The sequence below is a fragment of the Amphibalanus amphitrite genome, unplaced genomic scaffold (genome assembly GCF_019059575.1).
Source record: "Amphibalanus amphitrite isolate SeventyFive unplaced genomic scaffold, NRLGWU_Aamphi_draft 000277F_arrow, whole genome shotgun sequence".
Taxonomy (NCBI): domain Eukaryota; kingdom Metazoa; phylum Arthropoda; class Thecostraca; order Balanomorpha; family Balanidae; genus Amphibalanus; species Amphibalanus amphitrite.
This window is the reverse complement of record NW_024881772.1, coordinates 667,045-678,221: the sequence shown is the minus strand read 5'-3', so window position 1 is coordinate 678,221 and position 11,177 is coordinate 667,045.

The window sequence follows — 11,177 nt, the reverse complement described above, 5'->3', positions numbered from 1 at the left end:
CTTTTTTGGTGCTATTTACTATCTCAGTAACTTCAATATCATTAGTTTCGGTGAATGATGATAGTGAGTTTCCTAGTCCTCTAGGAAGATTTTCAATAGGGTCGGTGGAACAAGGAGGTATCCGCTCTTTTAAGTCATTGCCAACACTAGCAAAGTATGAGTTAAAAGATTCGGCGATTATTTTTGGGTCATTTTCAACATCATCACCAATCTTAAAAGAAGGTGGACTTTCTTGTTTAATTATGTTTCCTTTCGTTATCTCGTTCAGTAGCCGCCAGGTTTCCCTCGGGCCACAATCTTTTAGTGCATTCTGATAGTAAGTTTGTTTGGCTTTCCTCAGTATATGAGTGAACAAATTCTTATAACGTTTGTAGTTGTTGATATTGAAGGGAGACGGGTGTCTATTCTTTATACGAAAAAGCTCGTTTTTTCTGTTAATGGAAACCAATAAGCCAGGGGTAATCCATGGTTTAATAGGTGTCTTTTTCCGAGTGGGAGTATAGGTGTGGCTGCACCTAGATATCTCGGAAGTGTAGGCTTCTATGAATGTTGTACATGCGTGTTCCGCATCAGTTTCATTACAGAAGTCTCTTAGTTTCAACTGCAAACGAGTTTGCAAGTGAGGAATCATGTTATAGTTAAAAGAAGTGATGGTTTGCCTCATATGTTTATGAGAATTGTCTGTTCTGAGAGTAAGATCGACAAACACTGGGAAATGGTCTGATAAGTCACTTAAAATAAGACCTGGGTCATTCAAGATTGAAAGGTTATTAGAGAATATATTGTCAAGCAGTGATGCACTGTCGACACCAAGTCGTGTAGGTCTAAAAATACATGGAAAGAAACCATTCGTGGTAAACATGTGCAGAAAGTTTTCAACAGAGCTATCTGTTGCAACTTGGAAAAGGTCAAAGTTAAAGTCACCGGTGATAATAACATCCTTATGACATATACTTGTGTGTTCAAGTACCTCAGTCATTTGGTCAATAAACTGGGAAGAACAGAGACGTGGGGGCCTGTAGACAACACCAAGTACAATTTGTTTGGATTGTACAGTACTTTCAACAAATAAAGATTCTGTCCCATCAACCTTATTGATTTTTAGAGGCGATGTTGAGCTTATGCACTTATTGCATATATACATCGCAACACCTCCACCTGTTTTATTAGGACGACTACTAAAAATTGAAGTATAGCCTGGGAGATGCCTGTACTGCTCTGTGAAAGGATCTAGCCAGGTTTCTGTTAAGCAAATAACACTCCAGTGTTTGCAGGTTGAGTAAATGAAAGTTTGAAAATCATCAAACTTTTCATTGGTGAGAATGGATCTAACATTGATGTGTATAATAGAAAGCCCATCACTATGCTCATGGGAAAACAGTTCCGGTTGAAAAGGAGTATAATATTTGCAGTTACGTTTCAGGTGTTCGTATTGCTCATGTAAAAAGGAAAGGTTCGTAGGGCCAACACTTTGAAACGGGTTAAATATTTTGTTATTAAGGAGAGGTGGAAGGGTTTCATGTGGTTGCGCTTGCATATAGTATTATGCAAAGAAGGTTGAGTAAAAGGTGATGAAAGGTACTGGAAGGAAACCCTATCAGGTGTTTAGGGATTGGGTGTAACTAAAATAAGCTATAACAAATTTACCAAACAATGCCTGATATAATTACCAGGACACATTTGATACATATATCAAAACGTTGATGCATGTAAGCTAGCACATATTACGAAGTGGTATGTGCAGTACATAGTAAGCTGGTGACATGAAATAATTTCCATGAAGGGAGCTAACCATGTTACCAAGTAACACCAGAAGGCGTTTAGCACTCCTCAGTATAGATAAATGCAAACCAAGGTAAGTAGTGGGCGTAGGCAAGTATGCAGTCATTAACGCCGGTTACACACAGGCCTCAACAGGATTCCACACGAATGGGAGACAATCCGCGAGGCCGAGAGGACAGCGACATCTAGGGAGTTTCAGGTAGATGGCGCTGAGGCAGGTCAGATGCCTATTAGGGTCGGAGGACGGAGGACGGGCCAGTCCGGACTCAAGCCACCGCGACCGAAACCAGCCACGGCAGCGAGTCCAGAAACAAAGGGCAAAGGCGCCACTTTTGTTCGCGATCATAGCCAGTCAAAGGCTGCTGCCCACGCGTGTCTGTGGGAGTGACATGTCACAATGCGTGTCACAACTTACATAGTTATTGCAATCTATGTATCAGATCTAAGGGCGGGCCGACAGGGATGTGGGGAGGGGGGGGGTGCAGGATGAGAGCATAGTGGCTATGAATGTAGAAGTTTATAAGAAAATAATTCGAGGATACAGAACACAAAACGAAAAATGAGATTATGAATGTTGAAGAAAGTAAACAATGGCTGTGTGACTTGCTTTCAAGCTTATTATATGTAATTTGCAATAGGTAAATATTGCATGATTGTAGGCAACCCAGAACATGGATTTTAATTTTATCATTAGGTTTGATGTGAACCTATCCAATTAAGAGAAGCAAGTTGAACACACAGCCCAAACAGAACACCATAGTCAGATAACGCATCAAGGTGCCAGTAAGCAAGGAATAGTGCCCACTCACACAGAACACAAGTTAAAACATGGTAAAATGACCCATCTGCCAGGTCAAGCACTTGGGCAGCATGCACCCAGTGCTCACACACACTTCATACAGATTAAAACAGTAAAATGACCTTTTTGCCAGGTCAAGCACAAGGAGCTCCAAGGCACCTAGTGCTCACACACACAATCATACAGAGGTTAAAACTGGGTAAAACAGCCTTTCTGCCAGGCCAGGCACATGGAGCTCACAAGCGCCAGGTGCTCACACACACAATTGTGAAGGTTAAAACTGATTAAAATGACCTTATGGAGGCCAGGCACAATAGTTCACCGGCACCAGACGCAATAACTGACCACTGTCAGCTGCCAATTATAAGCCAATTGGGTCCAGGCTGACAATAATGTGGTCAAACATAGCAGTCCATTCATGACTGCACAGAAAGCATTAGCATGAAGAATGATTTTCATCATTTGCACATGTCATGTCAGCACATCAGTCGTATCAGCACATTAGTAGGATAAGTGGTATCAGGGTGAAGCATCAAGCAACTAATAATGACAAAAAAGGAAGTCAACACAAAAAGGGATTAACCCAATTACCAGGAATAAATAATGGAACCATCATGGCAGGAAGGAACTAAGGTGCAAACATGGAAAGTTCCCCACACCCCCGTCAGCCCACTACCTAAGAAAAAAAAACAGCAAAAAAAAAAACAGTATACAATATACATTTTTTATCTTTTTTATATTTTTAACTTTTTATAATTTTTTACTTTGAAGTTTGTCTCTGGTGCTTCTGACGTTTGTCCACCACAAACTCACTCAGGTCAGCAGCCCGTCCAGCGACATGACCAGGGGGAATATTGGCCAGGGTCTGTGATCTCAGGAGCCTGTCGGTTTCACCGTTGGTTGCCTGCCGAGGTCCCCTTGTCTGCTTCAAGGGGGCCGATTCCATTGCACTGACTACCTGGTTTTGGGAAAACCACGGCTCAATGACTGCATACTTTTTGTCCCTGGTGTCCCTGGCAAATATGGTCCCATTTTTGGTGTGGTAGTTAACCACTATGTTTTTCTCTTTCATGTCACTCAGCATCCTGATCATGTTTGCTCTTGGCTCTGTAAGGTTTTCATGGATGATAATGCGGTCAGCACTATCTTCCTGCTCAAACCTGGCCTGGTACACTGCATCTCGGTCAGAGAGATCCTGAAACTTGACAATAATCCTCTTTTTGTTTTTTAGGCGATGACAAGCGACAATAGATCCTTGCATGTTTACTTTGAGTTTCTCTTTGATAGCCTCAGCTGCGATAGCTCTGGTCTCATGTGGGGATTCAGTCTGGTCAGGTGATGGAGCAAGGATGGACTTACCAGTTACCACTGAGGATAAGTGACGCCTTTCTGCTGTACTGCTCATTTTTCTCAATATTCCTCTCCAGGTTTATCATCCTTTCTTTCAGTTTGGCATTCTCCTCCCTTACCTCCCTGAGCTCAGTGCGTAGAGACTCAGTCGCAGCCTTAACAGCCTTCTCAACCAGTTCTTGGACATTTTCCATAGTGACACCCATCCCTCAACTCACAGAACACACACACTAAATCAAATAACAGAAAAAGAAAGCTTGAGCAGCCAGAAATTTACGTTGATGCCAATACAAAATGAGGAAAGTGGGTAGACAAGTGACAATCTTACCAACAACCTAAACAACACTCACTCAAGAAATAGGGACAGACACACTAGTATTGATATTCAGAGATAGAAAAGAAAACTTTAATGAAAAATCAGTCAAGAGAATGAATTAGTCCACACAAGACGGAAACAATAGATTTTCAGACCACGAAGACAAAAGCGCAAGAGCGCAGGGATTGTCACCAAGGAACAATGGCACAGTTGTACCAAAATGAAGACAGAGGCACAGACAAATTTATCAGCAGAAAGAAGACGAGAAAATTTAAAGAATTACTACAGAAATCAACAAAATCACTCTAGCACCGGACCAAGGTCACCGGACACAGGGAACAGGAAAAGACTCCACAATTCCACAGCGTCACGATCGCCTCAAAAGGACCACAACCGGCCGCCTCCAGCTCCCGCGACCGAATGGCTTGGAAGACCTTGACCTGATCTTCACCAGAACATATACCGGGGTTACATGAGCGATCCGTTCCAAATACGCACTACGCTAATGCGCATCAGCTCCCCACAAACGTATCTACGGCACCGGTTACATGAGACTAATTCGTTTTATCTACGTCAAACGGATCTTGTTTGGCTCACCCGCGCTGATTCCTCGACGGCCGGTAATTCGCATCACAAACGGAATAGGATTAGCGTACAGTCATGGCGCAGTTGTGGCATTTACCGGGACGACTGAGCTAAATTTTAAATACTTATATCATTTGATAGGCTCAAAAACATTTAAAATTAACATGAAATCAAAAAATGAAAACAAAGTTTTATTGCTTTAAGTCAGTGGGCACTGATTCGCCATGCAGCGACAGCAGGGTGGTCAGAAAAAATTATCTATTAAAATATTTCATTCGTTTTATTTCATATGCAAAGACTAAACCAAAATACCAACATTTTTTTTGCTATTTTCTACGAGGCAGCCAATAAAAAAATGCTTAGTATTTTGCATTTTGACGCTTCCAGTCAGCAAAGAATAGTTCTTGTGAAATACGGCCCGAATCGTGTGCCTCGGACGTTTCGGTTACATGAGCGATCCCTTCCAAATACGCACTACGCTAATTCGCATCAGCTCCCCAAGAACGCATTCAGTGCACCGACTACATGAGCAAATTCGTATCAGTGACGTCAAATGGATCTAGTTTGGCTCTCGGCCCGATGCGCATTACAAACGGAATAGCATACAAATGTGGCGCACTTCCGTAGCAATAGAGGTGACTAAATTAAAAATTTATTATCTTATGTCTTTTTTGCATTTAATCTGCTCAAAACATTCTCAATTAACTTAACAAAAAAAAAGTTGAACATAAAGTTGTCTTGCTTTGACTCATTGGGCAATTGCCTCTCTTGATTCGTCTGTAGTGCTGTCAGAAAAATGTTTCAACTGAAATTATGTGAATATTTACTATTTGGTTTTCACTATATTTATTGTTGAAAACTTGACAAAATACCGACATATTTTTTTAAATATTATTTCAAAAGAAGAAAATGAAAAAAAATACCTATTATTTTGCATTTTAATGTTTCTTTTTGCGAAGAAATAGTTCCTGTAATACGTATCTTGGTCCTATTCGCTTCTAAGCCTCTTTCCCAGCGGATTTTGTTCGGACCGCCGATTCGTATTAGCAGTTGGATACATGAGTCGGTAGTGCGCTCCTGATTCGCATTAGCGGTGAATCCGATCGTGATACGTATTTGCTTTGCTCATGTAACCGCGGATCGGATCGCCGATTCGTACTAGCAGGTGGCTACATGAGTCGGTAATGCGTTCCTAATTCGAATTAGCGGCTAAATACGTATTTACTGTGCTCATGTAACCCCGATAATAATCTAAACTGGCCCCAAAGGCTGCCTGATCCACATAATCGCATTTGGCATATAAAATGGACCATAAAACATGCATCACATGATATTTTCATATTGTGACCCTCAGTGACGTGACCTCTGTGACCTAACCTGGTAGGTATCAGTGACCTCAAATATCAAACTATGTGTTTGACAAATAATTCCCCATCGATGATTTTCATTGAAATGCATTTTACTAGATTTTGCAACGCATTTCTTGAAATGCCTGTAAACGGTGAAAATTCGATATTTAACCTGACCTGTGACGTCATCAGCTTGACCTTGGTCAATGAAATTGGGTCTGTTGAGACGCCAGGCAGTCGGTGATCGTCTGTATTGGACACCAGCCAAACGCACGCGACCTCTGTCCGGCTCCAACTCACGCGCCCCGCCAGCGGCTAACCGGCGGCCGGCGCACACATATAGCCCGGGGCATAGTGGGCCGCTAGTAGGGATGCAAACTCATGGCGGCATCACACCACCACATCTACCCCCTTACGTCCCACCTGGCCCACTACAGCAATGACAAACGATGACACACGACTGGACAAACGTCATTCACATTTCCTCGATCAGCCTACGGACCGGCCTCCGCACACGGGTAGAGCGACGGACGGTCGGCGCAGAGTCTGAGCGCGGCACCACACGGCTCGTACCGCGATCGTCGCTCTGGTGTGGCTTGGCGCACCGTGTCACCGGCGACTCGGTCGAGGGCACGGGGACAGCGCATAACGCCGGCGCAGGTGACATCTATTCCTGTCCACTTCCCCCCCCCCCCCATCCTCGAAGCGCACGCGATAACGTCGATAGGGGCCGGCAGATATGATGCTACCACACCGGTCCCACCTTTTGGTCCTCACATCCTGTACCCGCACGCGCGTTCCGACAGGGAACTCCGGCAAGTCCCGTGCGTGCCGGTCAAACCACCGCTTCGCAGTTCGACGGCGAGAGTCGCGGCGGTCGTCGTCACGGTGGTCGCCATGGACGGGAGTCTGACTCTGTTCCCCGGCGTCGTCTGTAGGTCGGGGGTGGTGAGTCGGCTTGAAGTGCGACGGGTGCGTTGGCAGGTCGTCCCTCAGCGGCCGGCCGTAGACGATTTCTGCCGGTGACTTTCCGCTGACGCCTGGTGTGTTCCGCTGCTGGATCAGTCCTCTTGTCCACTCCTCCTCGTTCAGTCGTCCTCTGCTGTCGTCCCAGCATCGCCTGAGGAGTTTTTTGACGGACTTAAAGGAAGACTGCCACCTTCAAAAAGTTTTCTCAGATCGGCCTATGATTTATTCCCTGGACAAAACAAAATTTTAGAATTCACCTGACAAAGTATCATCACGTGAATCGCGAAAAAAAATTGTCGATTTTCATACAATTATCAATCGGTTAATGTCTAGCGACAATGTTTACACATCACTAGACTTCAAGGTCATAAGATTATTACATTTTATTTGAAAAAGTAAGGTATTTTATGATTTACTAAGATATGATTTCATGAGAAATTGGCCATGTTTAATTTATTTTGCATTTAAGTTCGTAAAACATTAAAAAAAAATCATGGCTCATTTGGAATGGGTCTGGCCCATGTTAAACCCCATTTCCCACACTTTTTTGGAAAAAATGAACTACTGAATATATAAGTTTAACTTTTATTTTGACACTTCAAAATTCTTCTCTGATCTCGAAACAATCAAAGTTTTGACATATATTTACCAAAAGATAAGAAAATTCATGTTTCAAAGTTATCGATAAACAGTAGAGATGTCGGTTTTCTTGGACTAAAAAAAATGGCATCAAACTGAACTTTGGTCTCCGATTTCTCGCAAACGGGTTCGAATTTCGGAAAACCGACTTCAGTCTGGGACATAGGTGGCTCAGCTCTAGTGAAAACCGTTTTGTGGAAAAAAGGTGGCAGTCTACCTTTAACGGCGGACTCGGCAAGGCCGTTTGATCGTGGATAGTGCGGGGACGATGTTACGTGTTTAACACCCCACGTAGCCAAAAACTCGCTGAACTGACGAGACGTAAAAGAGAGGGCGCCGTCAGACCTGAGTAACTGTGGCACACCAACATCCCTGAAGATCCTCAATAAGGCATTGACGACGGCATTGGTGTCCATACGGGTGCCCGTGCATTGTACAAATTTCCACCCCGAGTAACCGTCTACAACAATGAGGTACTTGCCTCCTGCGTGGTCCGCGAAATCAATGTCCAGGATCTGGAACGGGCGGTCAGCAGGTTCGTGTTGCAGCATGGTCTCCCTGGGGTGCGAGGGAAGCTCGCGCTGATACCGGCTGCATCCTTTGATGACAGCCTCGATGCTGGCATCCATTCCTGGCCAGAAGACCACACGGCGAGCGCGTTCTTTTGTTTTTTCCTTGCCGAGGTGACCCGCGTGGAGTGACGTCATCGTCGATCGGCGCAGCGATGCTGGAACGACGACGCGCGTGCCGCACAGGATGAGGCCGTCGTCCACCGACAGCCGGTCGTGCACCGGCCAGTACTTTCGCAACGGCTCGGCGAGGTCTGCCTTTGAGGACGGGAATCCAGCAAAGACAGCGTCCTTGAGCATTTGCAGTTCTGGATCCTCTGCAGTAGCACTCCTCACGCGGTCTAGTAGGAGATCCGTGTGGCTCGCCTGGAGTTCAGCAACCAGGACGGTCCGCGCAGCATGGACGTCGGCGTCTTCTCCGCATTCATCGTCTGTTGTGGCTGGTTGAATCGGACTCCTGGAGAGTGCGTCCGCTGCCTTGTGCCGTGAACCAGGCACCCAGCTGGCAACGAACGGCCCCACCTCTCCCATCTTCATCTTCAGGCGCTGAAGTCTCGGGTTCTCAATCTCGTCCAACGTTTTGCCGTTGATGATGGGTATCAGCGGCTTATGGTCGGTGAGGATCTGGAAGCTCGGAAGCCCAGCGAGAAAGATGCGACATTTCTTCAAGGCCCACACAACAGCGGTGGCTTCCAACTCGATGGTGGCGTATCGGGATTCTGTCGTTGATAAGAACCGTGACCCCGCCTGAATGACACGCCAGTTGCCGTCCTGCTGCTGTTGCCGGAGAACGAACCCGATCCCTTTGAGGCGGCTAGCGTCGGTCGAGAGCGAAGTCGGCCGACGGGGGTCGAAGTACGCCAGAGTCGGGATTGACGTCAGCGCCGCCCTGGCAGACGCGAACGCCCGCTCATGCTGCTCGTTCCAGATGAATTCGTTCCTGGGGCTCAGGAGTGGTCGAAGTGGCGCGAGAAGCTCCGACAGGCTGTCCACAAACGGGGCGACCTGGTTCACAAGGCCAAAGAAGCTCCTCAGCTCGGAGATGTTTTGCGGCGTCGGAAACGACGAGATGGTGGAGGTCATCTGCGGGTCCGGCCGGTATCCTTCTTGAGGTGGATCTTGAACTGTTCCCCCGGCATCACTCGGATGTGGCCGTCGAACACGGTGGGAAACTCCGATGGGATGTCCGGGAACGGCGGGTCCGGTCCCCAGGCGGGGCGGAGTCACCACCCGACGGCGGGTTCGGTCCTCCAGATGTGGACTCGCCGCCCGATGCCAACGAGGAGCCTCCAGACCGCGCAGAGGTCACATAGGCGACTCGGTCCGTGCTGTCACTGTCACGGTCACCAGACGTGGCATCGGGGTCCGCTATCAGGACATCAGACGTTCGGGAGTGGTGGAGCCCATCAGAAGAAGACGCATCAGTAGACGTCTGCACTCCGTCAGATGCTGCAGAGCGGGAGTGGTGCCGCCGCTCCACTCGCTGTGCTTCACTGATCTGCTGCGGGTAGTCGTCCGGGACGATGTGGAGGTTCCTGACGGCCTTCCAGGAGAGCAGCAGACCGTTGACGCCTTTGAGGATGTGGACAACTTCATCTGTAGAGACCCGTCCGAGAGATAGGGATACTGGCAGGATTCCGAGCGACGTGACGGTCTCGCCATTTGCAGTGCGCGGGTGTTGCTCGGGCGGTAGCAGGTTCTCTGGATATTCGTCCATCTCTTCCAAGAAGTCGAGCCCTCCAACGCAGATGTCGGCCCCGGTGTCGGGGAGCGCGAGAACAGAAACGTTCCGCTGTGCCGTGACGTTCAGGCGAATCCTAGGAGCGCTCTGCACTGAAGCGACCGCGATGATGGTCGATGCACACGGCCGCCGCGCGCCACGGTCCGGGCTTCGGTCAACCCTGCCCTCAGGGGAACGGAAGCGGACTCGCGGGCTGCGCGGGGACCGACGGGCCGGGTGGTGAGGTCCCGAGTCCCGACGGCGACGGAGACCGAGGCGGCGACTGGTTCCCCTCCGACTCACAGTCTCGTCGTGGGGATGAGTCCCATTGTCGACGCCGGTCCAGGTAGTACGCGCGCTCGCGTCGTTGTCCGGCCGGGCTGGTGCACACGGCGGAGAAGTGGTCCAGCTGTTGGCAGTTACGACAGCGCTGGCCCCGCGCGGGGCACGTCCGTCCCGCCGGGTGGCGCCGCCGGCCGCATGCACCACACCAGCTGTTGTTGCGGCACCGCCGCGAGGCGCTGCGGCCGCGCTCGGCGGCATCCACGCGGTGCGCGGAAGCCTGGGCGCCCCCGCTGGAGCGCAGCTCCGCCGCGTCTCGGGAAGCCGCCTCGTCCGCCCTGCAAACAGCGATTGCATGAGCCAGAGACAAGCCCTGGACGGAACAGAGACACTTGACAGTCTCTGCGGATCTCCGACCCATGACAATTCTATCCCTTATCAGCGAATCGTTACACGCATGGCAAAAATTGCAAGCACGGGATAATTCGCGAAGGGAAGTGAGAAAATCATCAAAGACCTCCCCTTCAGCCTGAAACCTTTCGTTGAATTTCTTTCTCTCGATGACCTCGTTCACTTGTCCGACCGCGAAACGCTCCAGAGCGGTCAGGACGGCTCCTGGGTCCGCTCGTTGGGCGTCAGTTAGCTCGAGGTTCCTCAGCACGCGTCTGCTCTCCGGCGTCATAGAGTTTTTCAATGCCGCGAGCTGAATGCTAGACGGTGCGTCTATGAGGCCCGTCAGAAGAACGTTATCATCCCAGGCCTCTCTCCACACATGGAACGACTCACCGCGGTCTGTTGAGAGGTCCAAACTGTCAGG